Below are 17402 nucleotides of genomic sequence, written 5' to 3'. Positions count from 1 at the left end.
GGACACTAACTACAGTGGTTAGCTGCATTCACCTCCGTGGCAATGTCTTGCAGTCCTCCAAGCCTCTTGACTACAGACATGTGACTCGATAACAAGTGGACAGACGCAGCATCTCTCTCGCCGTCGGGTGTTGCCACGAATCATACTTAACGTGGCTTTCTGCACGCGTCAGCGTAGCGTCAGTCGAGCAAAGTCGCATAAGAGGAGCCACAAAAACGCGCATTTCCGGTACCGGGAATCGAACCCGGGCCTCCTGGGTGAGAGCCAGGCATCCCAGCCACTAGACTACACCGGATTACAACGCCAGTGCTCCTCCAGCGAACGCAGCAACCACCCACGATTAACTGACGACAACTGTAAAAAATCCACTCTCGCACGCTATAGAACGGCATGCTCTGGACGCATATCGTGGAGACGAACGCCAGCAGTGATGAGAGCAAAAGGCGCCTACAAATCCTGCCGTTGCACCACGTACTGTTCTACGACAATTCACGAAGCAGACGCTCACGCCTTGTTGTGCTGTTTCCTTTGCGGGCAATGAGTGCATGTGACTTCGATGCAGGAAACATTACACGTTTGGCAGCAGTGGGATTCGAACCCACGCCTCCGAAGAGACTTGTGCCTGAAACCAGCGCCTGAGACCGCTCGGCCACGCTACCTACGCAACACGCGCGTCACATGAGCTGCGTCCTGCTCCACGAGAACACACAGCAACGGCACAAAAATGAGACGCCAAAATTGGCAACGGTGGGATTCGAACCCACGCCTCCGAAGAGACTGGTGCCTAAAACCAGCGCCTTAGACCGCTCGGCCACGTTACCCTTGCAAGAGCGGCGGCAAAACGTTCCCTTTGTACTACAAAGATCACTTCGAAATGGAAGTATCTTGGCAATCGCCGTGCCATGTATTTTCACTGCTCTCCCACTGGAAGCGTCTCTTTAGGCCACCCACAACAAGAAAATGCCGTGCCCGCCATATGGTAGCGACGCCACTTGTCTGTAGCTGTCGTAGTTAAGGAGACAGCATCAAGAGACGTTTTCGTGCCGTGACCAGGTTTCGAACCTGGGCTTTCCGTAACCACTAAAGTATCGTAGCTGTACCTGTCAGGCGGAGCTAGAATGCTCCATGTAACAAACATATGTGAGCTCAAGTACAAACTGCGGCCTGCGGAACACGAGTGAAAAACCAAGAAAGCACTGTGATTTCGAGTACTCGTGCACTATCGTCAATGCAACGGCAGCAAGGAAAAACTTTCAAAATTGCCGTGACCAGGATTCGAACCTGGGTTATTGCGGCCACAACGCAATGTCCTAACCACTAGACGATCACGGCCACGGAGGCGCCCCCGAAAGCAGCTGGCTGGAATGCAAGTGTCGATACACAGCAAAGCCTAGGCCAAGGTGTACGCCACAGCAGTGGCAGACACGGTCTCCATCACATGCATACGAGCAGATGAACGTGCCTGCGCTGTCGGGACACTAACTACAGTGGTTAGCTGCATTCACCTCCGTGGCAATGTCTTGCAGTCCTCCAAGCCTCTTGACTACAGACATGTGACTCGATAACAAGTGGACAGACGCAGCATCTCTCTCGCCGTCGGGTGTTGCCACGAATCATACTTAACGTGGCTTTCTGCACGCGTCAGCGTAGCGTCAGTCGAGCAAAGTCGCATAAGAGGAGCCACAAAAACGCGCATTTCCGGTACCGGGAATCGAACCCGGGCCTCCTGGGTGAGAGCCAGGTATCCTAGCCACTAGGCTACACCGGATTACAACGCCAGTGCTCCTCCAGCGAACGCAGCAACCACCCACGATTAACTGACGACAACTGTAAAAAATCCACTCTCGCACGCTATAGAACGGCATGCTCTGGACGCATATCGTGGAGACGAACGCCAGCAGTGATGAGAGCAAAAGGCGCCTACAAATCCTGCCGTTGCACCACGTACTGTTCTACGACAATTCACGAAGCAGACGCTCACGCCTTGTTGTGCTGTTTCCTTTGCGGGCAATGAGTGCATGTGACTTCGATGCAGGAAACATTACACGTTTGGCAGCAGTGGGATTCGAACCCACGCCTCCGAAGAGACTTGTGCCTGAAACCAGCGCCTGAGACCGCTCGGCCACGCTACCTACGCAACACGCGCGTCACATGAGCTGCGTCCTACTCCACGAGAACACACAGCAACGGCACAAAAATGAGACGCCAAAATTGGCAACGGTGGGATTCGAACCCACGCCTCCGAAGAGACTGGTGCCTAAAACCAGCGCCTTAGACCGCTCGGCCACGTTACCCTTGCAAGAGCGGCGGCAAAACGTTCCCTTTGTACTACAAAGATCACTTCGAAATGGAAGTATCTTGGCAATCGCCGTGCCATGTATTTTCACTGCTCTCCCACTGGAAGCGTCTCTTTAGGCCACCCACAACAAGAAAATGCCGTGCCCGCCATATGGTAGCGACGCCACTTGTCTGTAGCTGTCGTAGTTAAGGAGACAGCATCAAGAGACGTTTTCGTGCCGTGACCAGGTTTCGAACCTGGGCTTTCCGTAACCACTAAAGTATCGTAGCTGTACCTGTCAGGCGGAGCTAGAATGCTCCATGTAACAAACATATGTGAGCTCAAGTACAAACTGCGGCCTGCGGAACACGAGTGAAAAACCAAGAAAGCACTGTGATTTCGAGTACTCGTGCACTATCGTCAATGCAACGGCAGCAAGGAAAAACTTTCAAAATTGCCGTGACCAGGATTCGAACCTGGGTTATTGCGGCCACAACGCAATGTCCTAACCACTAGACGATCACGGCCACGGAGGCGCCCCCGAAAGCAGCTGGCTGGAATGCAAGTGTCGATACACAGCAAAGCCTAGGCCAAGGTGTACGCCACAGCAGTGGCAGACACGGTCTCCATCACATGCATACGAGCAGATGAACGTGCCTGCGCTGTCGGGACACTAACTACAGTGGTTAGCTGCATTCACCTCCGTGGCAATGTCTTGCAGTCCTCCAAGCCTCTTGACTACAGACATGTGACTCGATAACAAGTGGACAGACGCAGCATCTCTCTCGCCGTCGGGTGTTGCCTCGAATCATACTTAACGTGGCTTTCTGCACGCGTCAGCGTAGCGTCAGTCGAGCAAAGTCGAGACAAGTCGCATAAGAGGAGCAACAAAAACGCGCATTTCCGGTACCGGGAATCGAACCCGGGCCTCCTGGGTGAGAGCCAGGTATCCTAGCCACTAGACTACACCGGATTACAACGCCAGTGCTCCTCCAGCGAACGCAGCAACCACCCACGATTAACTGACGACAACTGTAAAAAATCCACTCTCGCACGCTATAGAACGGCATGCTCTGGACGCATATCGTGGAGACGAACGCCAGCAGTGATGAGAGCAAAAGGCGCCTACAAATCCTGCCGTTGCACCACGTACTGTTCTACGACAATTCACGAAGCAGACGCTCACGCCTTGTTGTGCTGTTTCCTTTGCGGGCAATGAGTGCATGTGACTTCGATGCAGGAAACATTACACGTTTGGCAGCAGTGGGATTCGAACCCACGCCTCCGAAGAGACTTGTGCCTGAAACCAGCGCCTGAGACCGCTCGGCCACGCTACCTACGCAACACGCGCGTCACATGAGCTGCGTCCTACTCCACGAGAACACACAGCAACGGCACAAAAATGAGACGCCAAAATTGGCAACGGTGGGATTCGAACCCACGCCTCCGAAGAGACTGGTGCCTAAAACCAGCGCCTTAGACCGCTCGGCCACGTTACCCTTGCAAGAGCGGCGGCAAAACGTTCCCTTTGTACTACAAAGATCACTTCGAAATGGAAGTATCTTGGCAATCGCCGTGCCATGTATTTTCACTGCTCTCCCACTGGAAGCGTCTCTTTAGGCCACCCACAACAAGAAAATGCCGTGCCCGCCATATGGTAGCGACGCCACTTGTCTGTAGCTGTCGTAGTTAAGGAGACAGCATCAAGAGACGTTTTCGTGCCGTGACCAGGTTTCGAACCTGGGCTTTCCGTAACCACTAAAGTATCGTAGCTGTACCTGTCAGGCGGAGCTAGAATGCTCCATGTAACAAACATATGTGAGCTCAAGTACAAACTGCGGCCTGCGGAACACGAGTGAAAAACCAAGAAAGCACTGTGATTTCGAGTACTCGTGCACTATCGTCAATGCAACGGCAGCAAGGAAAAACTTTCAAAATTGCCGTGACCAGGATTCGAACCTGGGTTATTGCGGCCACAACGCAATGTCCTAACCACTAGACGATCACGGCCACGGAGGCGCCCCCGAAAGCAGCTGGCTGGAATGCAAGTGTCGATACACAGCAAAGCCTAGGCCAAGGTGTACGCCACAGCAGTGGCAGACACGGTCTCCATCACATGCATACGAGCAGATGAACGTGCCTGCGCTGTCGGGACACTAACTACAGTGGTTAGCTGCATTCACCTCCGTGGCAATGTCTTGCAGTCCTCCAAGCCTCTTGACTACAGACATGTGACTCGATAACAAGTGGACAGACGCAGCATCTCTCTCGCCGTCGGGTGTTGCCACGAATCATACTTAACGTGGCTTTCTGCACGCGTCAGCGTAGCGTCAGTCGAGCAAAGTCGCATAAGAGGAGCCACAAAAACGCGCATTTCCGGTACCGGGAATCGAACCCGGGCCTCCTGGGTGAGAGCCAGGCATCCCAGCCACTAGACTACACCGGATTACAACGCCAGTGCTCCTCCAGCGAACGCAGCAACCACCCACGATTAACTGACGACAACTGTAAAAAATCCACTCTCGCACGCTATAGAACGGCATGCTCTGGACGCATATCGTGGAGACGAACGCCAGCAGTGATGAGAGCAAAAGGCGCCTACAAATCCTGCCGTTGCACCACGTACTGTTCTACGACAATTCACGAAGCAGACGCTCACGCCTTGTTGTGCTGTTTCCTTTGCGGGCAATGAGTGCATGTGACTTCGATGCAGGAAACATTACACGTTTGGCAGCAGTGGGATTCGAACCCACGCCTCCGAAGAGACTTGTGCCTGAAACCAGCGCCTGAGACCGCTCGGCCACGCTACCTACGCAACACGCGCGTCACATGAGCTGCGTCCTGCTCCACGAGAACACACAGCAACGGCACAAAAATGAGACGCCAAAATTGGCAACGGTGGGATTCGAACCCACGCCTCCGAAGAGACTGGTGCCTAAAACCAGCGCCTTAGACCGCTCGGCCACGTTACCCTTGCAAGAGCGGCGGCAAAACGTTCCCTTTGTACTACAAAGATCACTTCGAAATGGAAGTATCTTGGCAATCGCCGTGCCATGTATTTTCACTGCTCTCCCACTGGAAGCGTCTCTTTAGGCCACCCACAACAAGAAAATGCCGTGCCCGCCATATGGTAGCGACGCCACTTGTCTGTAGCTGTCGTAGTTAAGGAGACAGCATCAAGAGACGTTTTCGTGCCGTGACCAGGTTTCGAACCTGGGCTTTCCGTAACCACTAAAGTATCGTAGCTGTACCTGTCAGGCGGAGCTAGAATGCTCCATGTAACAAACATATGTGAGCTCAAGTACAAACTGCGGCCTGCGGAACACGAGTGAAAAACCAAGAAAGCACTGTGATTTCGAGTACTCGTGCACTATCGTCAATGCAACGGCAGCAAGGAAAAACTTTCAAAATTGCCGTGACCAGGATTCGAACCTGGGTTATTGCGGCCACAACGCAATGTCCTAACCACTAGACGATCACGGCCACGGAGGCGCCCCCGAAAGCAGCTGGCTGGAATGCAAGTGTCGATACACAGCAAAGCCTAGGCCAAGGTGTACGCCACAGCAGTGGCAGACACGGTCTCCATCACATGCATACGAGCAGATGAACGTGCCTGCGCTGTCGGGACACTAACTACAGTGGTTAGCTGCATTCACCTCCGTGGCAATGTCTTGCAGTCCTCCAAGCCTCTTGACTACAGACATGTGACTCGATAACAAGTGGACAGACGCAGCATCTCTCTCGCCGTCGGGTGTTGCCACGAATCATACTTAACGTGGCTTTCTGCACGCGTCAGCGTAGCGTCAGTCGAGCAAAGTCGCATAAGAGGAGCCACAAAAACGCGCATTTCCGGTACCGGGAATCGAACCCGGGCCTCCTGGGTGAGAGCCAGGTATCCTAGCCACTAGGCTACACCGGATTACAACGCCAGTGCTCCTCCAGCGAACGCAGCAACCACCCACGATTAACTGACGACAACTGTAAAAAATCCACTCTCGCACGCTATAGAACGGCATGCTCTGGACGCATATCGTGGAGACGAACGCCAGCAGTGATGAGAGCAAAAGGCGCCTACAAATCCTGCCGTTGCACCACGTACTGTTCTACGACAATTCACGAAGCAGACGCTCACGCCTTGTTGTGCTGTTTCCTTTGCGGGCAATGAGTGCATGTGACTTCGATGCAGGAAACATTACACGTTTGGCAGCAGTGGGATTCGAACCCACGCCTCCGAAGAGACTTGTGCCTGAAACCAGCGCCTGAGACCGCTCGGCCACGCTACCTACGCAACACGCGCGTCACATGAGCTGCGTCCTACTCCACGAGAACACACAGCAACGGCACAAAAATGAGACGCCAAAATTGGCAACGGTGGGATTCGAACCCACGCCTCCGAAGAGACTGGTGCCTAAAACCAGCGCCTTAGACCGCTCGGCCACGTTACCCTTGCAAGAGCGGCGGCAAAACGTTCCCTTTGTACTACAAAGATCACTTCGAAATGGAAGTATCTTGGCAATCGCCGTGCCATGTATTTTCACTGCTCTCCCACTGGAAGCGTCTCTTTAGGCCACCCACAACAAGAAAATGCCGTGCCCGCCATATGGTAGCGACGCCACTTGTCTGTAGCTGTCGTAGTTAAGGAGACAGCATCAAGAGACGTTTTCGTGCCGTGACCAGGTTTCGAACCTGGGCTTTCCGTAACCACTAAAGTATCGTAGCTGTACCTGTCAGGCGGAGCTAGAATGCTCCATGTAACAAACATATGTGAGCTCAAGTACAAACTGCGGCCTGCGGAACACGAGTGAAAAACCAAGAAAGCACTGTGATTTCGAGTACTCGTGCACTATCGTCAATGCAACGGCAGCAAGGAAAAACTTTCAAAATTGCCGTGACCAGGATTCGAACCTGGGTTATTGCGGCCACAACGCAATGTCCTAACCACTAGACGATCACGGCCACGGAGGCGCCCCCGAAAGCAGCTGGCTGGAATGCAAGTGTCGATACACAGCAAAGCCTAGGCCAAGGTGTACGCCACAGCAGTGGCAGACACGGTCTCCATCACATGCATACGAGCAGATGAACGTGCCTGCGCTGTCGGGACACTAACTACAGTGGTTAGCTGCATTCACCTCCGTGGCAATGTCTTGCAGTCCTCCAAGCCTCTTGACTACAGACATGTGACTCGATAACAAGTGGACAGACGCAGCATCTCTCTCGCCGTCGGGTGTTGCCTCGAATCATACTTAACGTGGCTTTCTGCACGCGTCAGCGTAGCGTCAGTCGAGCAAAGTCGAGACAAGTCGCATAAGAGGAGCAACAAAAACGCGCATTTCCGGTACCGGGAATCGAACCCGGGCCTCCTGGGTGAGAGCCAGGTATCCTAGCCACTAGACTACACCGGATTACAACGCCAGTGCTCCTCCAGCGAACGCAGCAACCACCCACGATTAACTGACGACAACTGTAAAAAATCCACTCTCGCACGCTATAGAACGGCATGCTCTGGACGCATATCGTGGAGACGAACGCCAGCAGTGATGAGAGCAAAAGGCGCCTACAAATCCTGCCGTTGCACCACGTACTGTTCTACGACAATTCACGAAGCAGACGCTCACGCCTTGTTGTGCTGTTTCCTTTGCGGGCAATGAGTGCATGTGACTTCGATGCAGGAAACATTACACGTTTGGCAGCAGTGGGATTCGAACCCACGCCTCCGAAGAGACTTGTGCCTGAAACCAGCGCCTGAGACCGCTCGGCCACGCTACCTACGCAACACGCGCGTCACATGAGCTGCGTCCTACTCCACGAGAACACACAGCAACGGCACAAAAATGAGACGCCAAAATTGGCAACGGTGGGATTCGAACCCACGCCTCCGAAGAGACTGGTGCCTAAAACCAGCGCCTTAGACCGCTCGGCCACGTTACCCTTGCAAGAGCGGCGGCAAAACGTTCCCTTTGTACTACAAAGATCACTTCGAAATGGAAGTATCTTGGCAATCGCCGTGCCATGTATTTTCACTGCTCTCCCACTGGAAGCGTCTCTTTAGGCCACCCACAACAAGAAAATGCCGTGCCCGCCATATGGTAGCGACGCCACTTGTCTGTAGCTGTCGTAGTTAAGGAGACAGCATCAAGAGACGTTTTCGTGCCGTGACCAGGTTTCGAACCTGGGCTTTCCGTAACCACTAAAGTATCGTAGCTGTACCTGTCAGGCGGAGCTAGAATGCTCCATGTAACAAACATATGTGAGCTCAAGTACAAACTGCGGCCTGCGGAACACGAGTGAAAAACCAAGAAAGCACTGTGATTTCGAGTACTCGTGCACTATCGTCAATGCAACGGCAGCAAGGAAAAACTTTCAAAATTGCCGTGACCAGGATTCGAACCTGGGTTATTGCGGCCACAACGCAATGTCCTAACCACTAGACGATCACGGCCACGGAGGCGCCCCCGAAAGCAGCTGGCTGGAATGCAAGTGTCGATACACAGCAAAGCCTAGGCCAAGGTGTACGCCACAGCAGTGGCAGACACGGTCTCCATCACATGCATACGAGCAGATGAACGTGCCTGCGCTGTCGGGACACTAACTACAGTGGTTAGCTGCATTCACCTCCGTGGCAATGTCTTGCAGTCCTCCAAGCCTCTTGACTACAGACATGTGACTCGATAACAAGTGGACAGACGCAGCATCTCTCTCGCCGTCGGGTGTTGCCTCGAATCATACTTAACGTGGCTTTCTGCACGCGTCAGCGTAGCGTCAGTCGAGCAAAGTCGAGACAAGTCGCATAAGAGGAGCAACAAAAACGCGCATTTCCGGTACCGGGAATCGAACCCGGGCCTCCTGGGTGAGAGCCAGGTATCCTAGCCACTAGACTACACCGGATTACAACGCCAGTGCTCCTCCAGCGAACGCAGCAACCACCCACGATTAACTGACGACAACTGTAAAAAATCCACTCTCGCACGCTATAGAACGGCATGCTCTGGACGCATATCGTGGAGACGAACGCCAGCAGTGATGAGAGCAAAAGGCGCCTACAAATCCTGCCGTTGCACCACGTACTGTTCTACGACAATTCACGAAGCAGACGCTCACGCCTTGTTGTGCTGTTTCCTTTGCGGGCAATGAGTGCATGTGACTTCGATGCAGGAAACATTACACGTTTGGCAGCAGTGGGATTCGAACCCACGCCTCCGAAGAGACTTGTGCCTGAAACCAGCGCCTGAGACCGCTCGGCCACGCTACCTACGCAACACGCGCGTCACATGAGCTGCGTCCTACTCCACGAGAACACACAGCAACGGCACAAAAATGAGACGCCAAAATTGGCAACGGTGGGATTCGAACCCACGCCTCCGAAGAGACTGGTGCCTAAAACCAGCGCCTTAGACCGCTCGGCCACGTTACCCTTGCAAGAGCGGCGGCAAAACGTTCCCTTTGTACTACAAAGATCACTTCGAAATGGAAGTATCTTGGCAATCGCCGTGCCATGTATTTTCACTGCTCTCCCACTGGAAGCGTCTCTTTAGGCCACCCACAACAAGAAAATGCCGTGCCCGCCATATGGTAGCGACGCCACTTGTCTGTAGCTGTCGTAGTTAAGGAGACAGCATCAAGAGACGTTTTCGTGCCGTGACCAGGTTTCGAACCTGGGCTTTCCGTAACCACTAAAGTATCGTAGCTGTACCTGTCAGGCGGAGCTAGAATGCTCCATGTAACAAACATATGTGAGCTCAAGTACAAACTGCGGCCTGCGGAACACGAGTGAAAAACCAAGAAAGCACTGTGATTTCGAGTACTCGTGCACTATCGTCAATGCAACGGCAGCAAGGAAAAACTTTCAAAATTGCCGTGACCAGGATTCGAACCTGGGTTATTGCGGCCACAACGCAATGTCCTAACCACTAGACGATCACGGCCACGGAGGCGCCCCCGAAAGCAGCTGGCTGGAATGCAAGTGTCGATACACAGCAAAGCCTAGGCCAAGGTGTACGCCACAGCAGTGGCAGACACGGTCTCCATCACATGCATACGAGCAGATGAACGTGCCTGCGCTGTCGGGACACTAACTACAGTGGTTAGCTGCATTCACCTCCGTGGCAATGTCTTGCAGTCCTCCAAGCCTCTTGACTACAGACATGTGACTCGATAACAAGTGGACAGACGCAGCATCTCTCTCGCCGTCGGGTGTTGCCACGAATCATACTTAACGTGGCTTTCTGCACGCGTCAGCGTAGCGTCAGTCGAGCAAAGTCGCATAAGAGGAGCCACAAAAACGCGCATTTCCGGTACCGGGAATCGAACCCGGGCCTCCTGGGTGAGAGCCAGGTATCCTAGCCACTAGGCTACACCGGATTACAACGCCAGTGCTCCTCCAGCGAACGCAGCAACCACCCACGATTAACTGACGACAACTGTAAAAAATCCACTCTCGCACGCTATAGAACGGCATGCTCTGGACGCATATCGTGGAGACGAACGCCAGCAGTGATGAGAGCAAAAGGCGCCTACAAATCCTGCCGTTGCACCACGTACTGTTCTACGACAATTCACGAAGCAGACGCTCACGCCTTGTTGTGCTGTTTCCTTTGCGGGCAATGAGTGCATGTGACTTCGATGCAGGAAACATTACACGTTTGGCAGCAGTGGGATTCGAACCCACGCCTCCGAAGAGACTTGTGCCTGAAACCAGCGCCTGAGACCGCTCGGCCACGCTACCTACGCAACACGCGCGTCACATGAGCTGCGTCCTACTCCACGAGAACACACAGCAACGGCACAAAAATGAGACGCCAAAATTGGCAACGGTGGGATTCGAACCCACGCCTCCGAAGAGACTGGTGCCTAAAACCAGCGCCTTAGACCGCTCGGCCACGTTACCCTTGCAAGAGCGGCGGCAAAACGTTCCCTTTGTACTACAAAGATCACTTCGAAATGGAAGTATCTTGGCAATCGCCGTGCCATGTATTTTCACTGCTCTCCCACTGGAAGCGTCTCTTTAGGCCACCCACAACAAGAAAATGCCGTGCCCGCCATATGGTAGCGACGCCACTTGTCTGTAGCTGTCGTAGTTAAGGAGACAGCATCAAGAGACGTTTTCGTGCCGTGACCAGGTTTCGAACCTGGGCTTTCCGTAACCACTAAAGTATCGTAGCTGTACCTGTCAGGCGGAGCTAGAATGCTCCATGTAACAAACATATGTGAGCTCAAGTACAAACTGCGGCCTGCGGAACACGAGTGAAAAACCAAGAAAGCACTGTGATTTCGAGTACTCGTGCACTATCGTCAATGCAACGGCAGCAAGGAAAAACTTTCAAAATTGCCGTGACCAGGATTCGAACCTGGGTTATTGCGGCCACAACGCAATGTCCTAACCACTAGACGATCACGGCCACGGAGGCGCCCCCGAAAGCAGCTGGCTGGAATGCAAGTGTCGATACACAGCAAAGCCTAGGCCAAGGTGTACGCCACAGCAGTGGCAGACACGGTCTCCATCACATGCATACGAGCAGATGAACGTGCCTGCGCTGTCGGGACACTAACTACAGTGGTTAGCTGCATTCACCTCCGTGGCAATGTCTTGCAGTCCTCCAAGCCTCTTGACTACAGACATGTGACTCGATAACAAGTGGACAGACGCAGCATCTCTCTCGCCGTCGGGTGTTGCCTCGAATCATACTTAACGTGGCTTTCTGCACGCGTCAGCGTAGCGTCAGTCGAGCAAAGTCGAGACAAGTCGCATAAGAGGAGCAACAAAAACGCGCATTTCCGGTACCGGGAATCGAACCCGGGCCTCCTGGGTGAGAGCCAGGTATCCTAGCCACTAGACTACACCGGATTACAACGCCAGTGCTCCTCCAGCGAACGCAGCAACCACCCACGATTAACTGACGACAACTGTAAAAAATCCACTCTCGCACGCTATAGAACGGCATGCTCTGGACGCATATCGTGGAGACGAACGCCAGCAGTGATGAGAGCAAAAGGCGCCTACAAATCCTGCCGTTGCACCACGTACTGTTCTACGACAATTCACGAAGCAGACGCTCACGCCTTGTTGTGCTGTTTCCTTTGCGGGCAATGAGTGCATGTGACTTCGATGCAGGAAACATTACACGTTTGGCAGCAGTGGGATTCGAACCCACGCCTCCGAAGAGACTTGTGCCTGAAACCAGCGCCTGAGACCGCTCGGCCACGCTACCTACGCAACACGCGCGTCACATGAGCTGCGTCCTACTCCACGAGAACACACAGCAACGGCACAAAAATGAGACGCCAAAATTGGCAACGGTGGGATTCGAACCCACGCCTCCGAAGAGACTGGTGCCTAAAACCAGCGCCTTAGACCGCTCGGCCACGTTACCCTTGCAAGAGCGGCGGCAAAACGTTCCCTTTGTACTACAAAGATCACTTCGAAATGGAAGTATCTTGGCAATCGCCGTGCCATGTATTTTCACTGCTCTCCCACTGGAAGCGTCTCTTTAGGCCACCCACAACAAGAAAATGCCGTGCCCGCCATATGGTAGCGACGCCACTTGTCTGTAGCTGTCGTAGTTAAGGAGACAGCATCAAGAGACGTTTTCGTGCCGTGACCAGGTTTCGAACCTGGGCTTTCCGTAACCACTAAAGTATCGTAGCTGTACCTGTCAGGCGGAGCTAGAATGCTCCATGTAACAAACATATGTGAGCTCAAGTACAAACTGCGGCCTGCGGAACACGAGTGAAAAACCAAGAAAGCACTGTGATTTCGAGTACTCGTGCACTATCGTCAATGCAACGGCAGCAAGGAAAAACTTTCAAAATTGCCGTGACCAGGATTCGAACCTGGGTTATTGCGGCCACAACGCAATGTCCTAACCACTAGACGATCACGGCCACGGAGGCGCCCCCGAAAGCAGCTGGCTGGAATGCAAGTGTCGATACACAGCAAAGCCTAGGCCAAGGTGTACGCCACAGCAGTGGCAGACACGGTCTCCATCACATGCATACGAGCAGATGAACGTGCCTGCGCTGTCGGGACACTAACTACAGTGGTTAGCTGCATTCACCTCCGTGGCAATGTCTTGCAGTCCTCCAAGCCTCTTGACTACAGACATGTGACTCGATAACAAGTGGACAGACGCAGCATCTCTCTCGCCGTCGGGTGTTGCCTCGAATCATACTTAACGTGGCTTTCTGCACGCGTCAGCGTAGCGTCAGTCGAGCAAAGTCGAGACAAGTCGCATAAGAGGAGCAACAAAAACGCGCATTTCCGGTACCGGGAATCGAACCCGGGCCTCCTGGGTGAGAGCCAGGTATCCTAGCCACTAGACTACACCGGATTACAACGCCAGTGCTCCTCCAGCGAACGCAGCAACCACCCACGATTAACTGACGACAACTGTAAAAAATCCACTCTCGCACGCTATAGAACGGCATGCTCTGGACGCATATCGTGGAGACGAACGCCAGCAGTGATGAGAGCAAAAGGCGCCTACAAATCCTGCCGTTGCACCACGTACTGTTCTACGACAATTCACGAAGCAGACGCTCACGCCTTGTTGTGCTGTTTCCTTTGCGGGCAATGAGTGCATGTGACTTCGATGCAGGAAACATTACACGTTTGGCAGCAGTGGGATTCGAACCCACGCCTCCGAAGAGACTTGTGCCTGAAACCAGCGCCTGAGACCGCTCGGCCACGCTACCTACGCAACACGCGCGTCACATGAGCTGCGTCCTACTCCACGAGAACACACAGCAACGGCACAAAAATGAGACGCCAAAATTGGCAACGGTGGGATTCGAACCCACGCCTCCGAAGAGACTGGTGCCTAAAACCAGCGCCTTAGACCGCTCGGCCACGTTACCCTTGCAAGAGCGGCGGCAAAACGTTCCCTTTGTACTACAAAGATCACTTCGAAATGGAAGTATCTTGGCAATCGCCGTGCCATGTATTTTCACTGCTCTCCCACTGGAAGCGTCTCTTTAGGCCACCCACAACAAGAAAATGCCGTGCCCGCCATATGGTAGCGACGCCACTTGTCTGTAGCTGTCGTAGTTAAGGAGACAGCATCAAGAGACGTTTTCGTGCCGTGACCAGGTTTCGAACCTGGGCTTTCCGTAACCACTAAAGTATCGTAGCTGTACCTGTCAGGCGGAGCTAGAATGCTCCATGTAACAAACATATGTGAGCTCAAGTACAAACTGCGGCCTGCGGAACACGAGTGAAAAACCAAGAAAGCACTGTGATTTCGAGTACTCGTGCACTATCGTCAATGCAACGGCAGCAAGGAAAAACTTTCAAAATTGCCGTGACCAGGATTCGAACCTGGGTTATTGCGGCCACAACGCAATGTCCTAACCACTAGACGATCACGGCCACGGAGGCGCCCCCGAAAGCAGCTGGCTGGAATGCAAGTGTCGATACACAGCAAAGCCTAGGCCAAGGTGTACGCCACAGCAGTGGCAGACACGGTCTCCATCACATGCATACGAGCAGATGAACGTGCCTGCGCTGTCGGGACACTAACTACAGTGGTTAGCTGCATTCACCTCCGTGGCAATGTCTTGCAGTCCTCCAAGCCTCTTGACTACAGACATGTGACTCGATAACAAGTGGACAGACGCAGCATCTCTCTCGCCGTCGGGTGTTGCCTCGAATCATACTTAACGTGGCTTTCTGCACGCGTCAGCGTAGCGTCAGTCGAGCAAAGTCGAGACAAGTCGCATAAGAGGAGCAACAAAAACGCGCATTTCCGGTACCGGGAATCGAACCCGGGCCTCCTGGGTGAGAGCCAGGTATCCTAGCCACTAGACTACACCGGATTACAACGCCAGTGCTCCTCCAGCGAACGCAGCAACCACCCACGATTAACTGACGACAACTGTAAAAAATCCACTCTCGCACGCTATAGAACGGCATGCTCTGGACGCATATCGTGGAGACGAACGCCAGCAGTGATGAGAGCAAAAGGCGCCTACAAATCCTGCCGTTGCACCACGTACTGTTCTACGACAATTCACGAAGCAGACGCTCACGCCTTGTTGTGCTGTTTCCTTTGCGGGCAATGAGTGCATGTGACTTCGATGCAGGAAACATTACACGTTTGGCAGCAGTGGGATTCGAACCCACGCCTCCGAAGAGACTTGTGCCTGAAACCAGCGCCTGAGACCGCTCGGCCACGCTACCTACGCAACACGCGCGTCACATGAGCTGCGTCCTACTCCACGAGAACACACAGCAACGGCACAAAAATGAGACGCCAAAATTGGCAACGGTGGGATTCGAACCCACGCCTCCGAAGAGACTGGTGCCTAAAACCAGCGCCTTAGACCGCTCGGCCACGTTACCCTTGCAAGAGCGGCGGCAAAACGTTCCCTTTGTACTACAAAGATCACTTCGAAATGGAAGTATCTTGGCAATCGCCGTGCCATGTATTTTCACTGCTCTCCCACTGGAAGCGTCTCTTTAGGCCACCCACAACAAGAAAATGCCGTGCCCGCCATATGGTAGCGACGCCACTTGTCTGTAGCTGTCGTAGTTAAGGAGACAGCATCAAGAGACGTTTTCGTGCCGTGACCAGGTTTCGAACCTGGGCTTTCCGTAACCACTAAAGTATCGTAGCTGTACCTGTCAGGCGGAGCTAGAATGCTCCATGTAACAAACATATGTGAGCTCAAGTACAAACTGCGGCCTGCGGAACACGAGTGAAAAACCAAGAAAGCACTGTGATTTCGAGTACTCGTGCACTATCGTCAATGCAACGGCAGCAAGGAAAAACTTTCAAAATTGCCGTGACCAGGATTCGAACCTGGGTTATTGCGGCCACAACGCAATGTCCTAACCACTAGACGATCACGGCCACGGAGGCGCCCCCGAAAGCAGCTGGCTGGAATGCAAGTGTCGATACACAGCAAAGCCTAGGCCAAGGTGTACGCCACAGCAGTGGCAGACACGGTCTCCATCACATGCATACGAGCAGATGAACGTGCCTGCGCTGTCGGGACACTAACTACAGTGGTTAGCTGCATTCACCTCCGTGGCAATGTCTTGCAGTCCTCCAAGCCTCTTGACTACAGACATGTGACTCGATAACAAGTGGACAGACGCAGCATCTCTCTCGCCGTCGGGTGTTGCCTCGAATCATACTTAACGTGGCTTTCTGCACGCGTCAGCGTAGCGTCAGTCGAGCAAAGTCGAGACAAGTCGCATAAGAGGAGCAACAAAAACGCGCATTTCCGGTACCGGGAATCGAACCCGGGCCTCCTGGGTGAGAGCCAGGTATCCTAGCCACTAGACTACACCGGATTACAACGCCAGTGCTCCTCCAGCGAACGCAGCAACCACCCACGATTAACTGACGACAACTGTAAAAAATCCACTCTCGCACGCTATAGAACGGCATGCTCTGGACGCATATCGTGGAGACGAACGCCAGCAGTGATGAGAGCAAAAGGCGCCTACAAATCCTGCCGTTGCACCACGTACTGTTCTACGACAATTCACGAAGCAGACGCTCACGCCTTGTTGTGCTGTTTCCTTTGCGGGCAATGAGTGCATGTGACTTCGATGCAGGAAACATTACACGTTTGGCAGCAGTGGGATTCGAACCCACGCCTCCGAAGAGACTTGTGCCTGAAACCAGCGCCTGAGACCGCTCGGCCACGCTACCTACGCAACACGCGCGTCACATGAGCTGCGTCCTACTCCACGAGAACACACAGCAACGGCACAAAAATGAGACGCCAAAATTGGCAACGGTGGGATTCGAACCCACGCCTCCGAAGAGACTGGTGCCTAAAACAGCGCCTTAGACCGCTCGGCCACGTTACCCTTGCAAGAGCGGCGGCAAAACGTTCCCTTTGTACTACAAAGATCACTTCGAAATGGAAGTATCTTGGCAATCGCCGTGCCATGTATTTTCACTGCTCTCCCACTGGAAGCGTCTCTTTAGGCCACCCACAACAAGAAAATGCCGTGCCCGCCATATGGTAGCGACGCCACTTGTCTGTAGCTGTCGTAGTTAAGGAGACAGCATCAAGAGACGTTTTCGTGCCGTGACCAGGTTTCGAACCTGGGCTTTCCGTAACCACTAAAGTATCGTAGCTGTACCTGTCAGGCGGAGCTAGAATGCTCCATGTA

The 17402-nt window shown here is 53.4% G+C and overlaps 34 non-coding genes across 34 annotated transcripts; all 34 read right to left on the bottom strand.

The window, feature by feature from the left end:
- Nucleotides 1-223: 223 nt before the first annotated feature.
- Trnae-cuc (transfer RNA glutamic acid (anticodon CUC)) lies at nucleotides 224-295 on the bottom strand. Its single transcript has one exon. It is a non-coding gene; the product is annotated as a tRNA-Glu (tRNA).
- Nucleotides 296-739: 444 nt separating this feature from the next.
- Trnal-uag (transfer RNA leucine (anticodon UAG)) lies at nucleotides 740-821 on the bottom strand. The gene has a single exon. It is a non-coding gene; the product is annotated as a tRNA-Leu (tRNA).
- A 439-nt stretch (nucleotides 822-1260) lies between these two features.
- Trnah-gug (transfer RNA histidin (anticodon GUG)) lies at nucleotides 1261-1332 on the bottom strand. The gene has a single exon. It is a non-coding gene; the product is annotated as a tRNA-His (tRNA).
- A 364-nt stretch (nucleotides 1333-1696) lies between these two features.
- Nucleotides 1697-1768, bottom strand: Trnae-cuc (transfer RNA glutamic acid (anticodon CUC)). Its single transcript has one exon. It is a non-coding gene; the product is annotated as a tRNA-Glu (tRNA).
- Nucleotides 1769-2212: 444 nt separating this feature from the next.
- On the bottom strand, nucleotides 2213-2294 carry Trnal-uag (transfer RNA leucine (anticodon UAG)). Its single transcript has one exon. It is a non-coding gene; the product is annotated as a tRNA-Leu (tRNA).
- Nucleotides 2295-2733: 439 nt separating this feature from the next.
- Nucleotides 2734-2805, bottom strand: Trnah-gug (transfer RNA histidin (anticodon GUG)). The gene has a single exon. It is a non-coding gene; the product is annotated as a tRNA-His (tRNA).
- A 374-nt stretch (nucleotides 2806-3179) lies between these two features.
- Nucleotides 3180-3251, bottom strand: Trnae-cuc (transfer RNA glutamic acid (anticodon CUC)). Its single transcript has one exon. It is a non-coding gene; the product is annotated as a tRNA-Glu (tRNA).
- A 444-nt stretch (nucleotides 3252-3695) lies between these two features.
- On the bottom strand, nucleotides 3696-3777 carry Trnal-uag (transfer RNA leucine (anticodon UAG)). The gene has a single exon. It is a non-coding gene; the product is annotated as a tRNA-Leu (tRNA).
- A 439-nt stretch (nucleotides 3778-4216) lies between these two features.
- Nucleotides 4217-4288, bottom strand: Trnah-gug (transfer RNA histidin (anticodon GUG)). The gene has a single exon. It is a non-coding gene; the product is annotated as a tRNA-His (tRNA).
- Nucleotides 4289-4652: 364 nt separating this feature from the next.
- Nucleotides 4653-4724, bottom strand: Trnae-cuc (transfer RNA glutamic acid (anticodon CUC)). Its single transcript has one exon. It is a non-coding gene; the product is annotated as a tRNA-Glu (tRNA).
- A 444-nt stretch (nucleotides 4725-5168) lies between these two features.
- On the bottom strand, nucleotides 5169-5250 carry Trnal-uag (transfer RNA leucine (anticodon UAG)). The gene has a single exon. It is a non-coding gene; the product is annotated as a tRNA-Leu (tRNA).
- A 439-nt stretch (nucleotides 5251-5689) lies between these two features.
- Nucleotides 5690-5761, bottom strand: Trnah-gug (transfer RNA histidin (anticodon GUG)). Its single transcript has one exon. It is a non-coding gene; the product is annotated as a tRNA-His (tRNA).
- A 364-nt stretch (nucleotides 5762-6125) lies between these two features.
- Nucleotides 6126-6197, bottom strand: Trnae-cuc (transfer RNA glutamic acid (anticodon CUC)). Its single transcript has one exon. It is a non-coding gene; the product is annotated as a tRNA-Glu (tRNA).
- A 444-nt stretch (nucleotides 6198-6641) lies between these two features.
- Nucleotides 6642-6723, bottom strand: Trnal-uag (transfer RNA leucine (anticodon UAG)). The gene has a single exon. It is a non-coding gene; the product is annotated as a tRNA-Leu (tRNA).
- Nucleotides 6724-7162: 439 nt separating this feature from the next.
- Nucleotides 7163-7234, bottom strand: Trnah-gug (transfer RNA histidin (anticodon GUG)). Its single transcript has one exon. It is a non-coding gene; the product is annotated as a tRNA-His (tRNA).
- Nucleotides 7235-7608: 374 nt separating this feature from the next.
- Nucleotides 7609-7680, bottom strand: Trnae-cuc (transfer RNA glutamic acid (anticodon CUC)). The gene has a single exon. It is a non-coding gene; the product is annotated as a tRNA-Glu (tRNA).
- Nucleotides 7681-8124: 444 nt separating this feature from the next.
- On the bottom strand, nucleotides 8125-8206 carry Trnal-uag (transfer RNA leucine (anticodon UAG)). The gene has a single exon. It is a non-coding gene; the product is annotated as a tRNA-Leu (tRNA).
- A 439-nt stretch (nucleotides 8207-8645) lies between these two features.
- On the bottom strand, nucleotides 8646-8717 carry Trnah-gug (transfer RNA histidin (anticodon GUG)). Its single transcript has one exon. It is a non-coding gene; the product is annotated as a tRNA-His (tRNA).
- Nucleotides 8718-9091: 374 nt separating this feature from the next.
- Trnae-cuc (transfer RNA glutamic acid (anticodon CUC)) lies at nucleotides 9092-9163 on the bottom strand. Its single transcript has one exon. It is a non-coding gene; the product is annotated as a tRNA-Glu (tRNA).
- A 444-nt stretch (nucleotides 9164-9607) lies between these two features.
- On the bottom strand, nucleotides 9608-9689 carry Trnal-uag (transfer RNA leucine (anticodon UAG)). Its single transcript has one exon. It is a non-coding gene; the product is annotated as a tRNA-Leu (tRNA).
- Nucleotides 9690-10128: 439 nt separating this feature from the next.
- Nucleotides 10129-10200, bottom strand: Trnah-gug (transfer RNA histidin (anticodon GUG)). Its single transcript has one exon. It is a non-coding gene; the product is annotated as a tRNA-His (tRNA).
- Nucleotides 10201-10564: 364 nt separating this feature from the next.
- Trnae-cuc (transfer RNA glutamic acid (anticodon CUC)) lies at nucleotides 10565-10636 on the bottom strand. The gene has a single exon. It is a non-coding gene; the product is annotated as a tRNA-Glu (tRNA).
- Nucleotides 10637-11080: 444 nt separating this feature from the next.
- Nucleotides 11081-11162, bottom strand: Trnal-uag (transfer RNA leucine (anticodon UAG)). Its single transcript has one exon. It is a non-coding gene; the product is annotated as a tRNA-Leu (tRNA).
- Nucleotides 11163-11601: 439 nt separating this feature from the next.
- Trnah-gug (transfer RNA histidin (anticodon GUG)) lies at nucleotides 11602-11673 on the bottom strand. Its single transcript has one exon. It is a non-coding gene; the product is annotated as a tRNA-His (tRNA).
- A 374-nt stretch (nucleotides 11674-12047) lies between these two features.
- Nucleotides 12048-12119, bottom strand: Trnae-cuc (transfer RNA glutamic acid (anticodon CUC)). Its single transcript has one exon. It is a non-coding gene; the product is annotated as a tRNA-Glu (tRNA).
- A 444-nt stretch (nucleotides 12120-12563) lies between these two features.
- Trnal-uag (transfer RNA leucine (anticodon UAG)) lies at nucleotides 12564-12645 on the bottom strand. The gene has a single exon. It is a non-coding gene; the product is annotated as a tRNA-Leu (tRNA).
- Nucleotides 12646-13084: 439 nt separating this feature from the next.
- On the bottom strand, nucleotides 13085-13156 carry Trnah-gug (transfer RNA histidin (anticodon GUG)). Its single transcript has one exon. It is a non-coding gene; the product is annotated as a tRNA-His (tRNA).
- A 374-nt stretch (nucleotides 13157-13530) lies between these two features.
- Nucleotides 13531-13602, bottom strand: Trnae-cuc (transfer RNA glutamic acid (anticodon CUC)). The gene has a single exon. It is a non-coding gene; the product is annotated as a tRNA-Glu (tRNA).
- Nucleotides 13603-14046: 444 nt separating this feature from the next.
- Trnal-uag (transfer RNA leucine (anticodon UAG)) lies at nucleotides 14047-14128 on the bottom strand. Its single transcript has one exon. It is a non-coding gene; the product is annotated as a tRNA-Leu (tRNA).
- Nucleotides 14129-14567: 439 nt separating this feature from the next.
- On the bottom strand, nucleotides 14568-14639 carry Trnah-gug (transfer RNA histidin (anticodon GUG)). The gene has a single exon. It is a non-coding gene; the product is annotated as a tRNA-His (tRNA).
- Nucleotides 14640-15013: 374 nt separating this feature from the next.
- Nucleotides 15014-15085, bottom strand: Trnae-cuc (transfer RNA glutamic acid (anticodon CUC)). The gene has a single exon. It is a non-coding gene; the product is annotated as a tRNA-Glu (tRNA).
- Nucleotides 15086-15529: 444 nt separating this feature from the next.
- Trnal-uag (transfer RNA leucine (anticodon UAG)) lies at nucleotides 15530-15611 on the bottom strand. The gene has a single exon. It is a non-coding gene; the product is annotated as a tRNA-Leu (tRNA).
- A 439-nt stretch (nucleotides 15612-16050) lies between these two features.
- On the bottom strand, nucleotides 16051-16122 carry Trnah-gug (transfer RNA histidin (anticodon GUG)). The gene has a single exon. It is a non-coding gene; the product is annotated as a tRNA-His (tRNA).
- A 374-nt stretch (nucleotides 16123-16496) lies between these two features.
- Trnae-cuc (transfer RNA glutamic acid (anticodon CUC)) lies at nucleotides 16497-16568 on the bottom strand. Its single transcript has one exon. It is a non-coding gene; the product is annotated as a tRNA-Glu (tRNA).
- Nucleotides 16569-17402: the final 834 nt, after the last annotated feature.

This window comes from Schistocerca cancellata, chromosome 1 (genome assembly GCF_023864275.1).
Source record: "Schistocerca cancellata isolate TAMUIC-IGC-003103 chromosome 1, iqSchCanc2.1, whole genome shotgun sequence".
NCBI lineage: Eukaryota > Metazoa > Arthropoda > Insecta > Orthoptera > Acrididae > Schistocerca > Schistocerca cancellata.
Note: the sequence above shows the minus strand (reverse complement) of the source record. Positions and strands in the feature narration are given on the sequence as shown.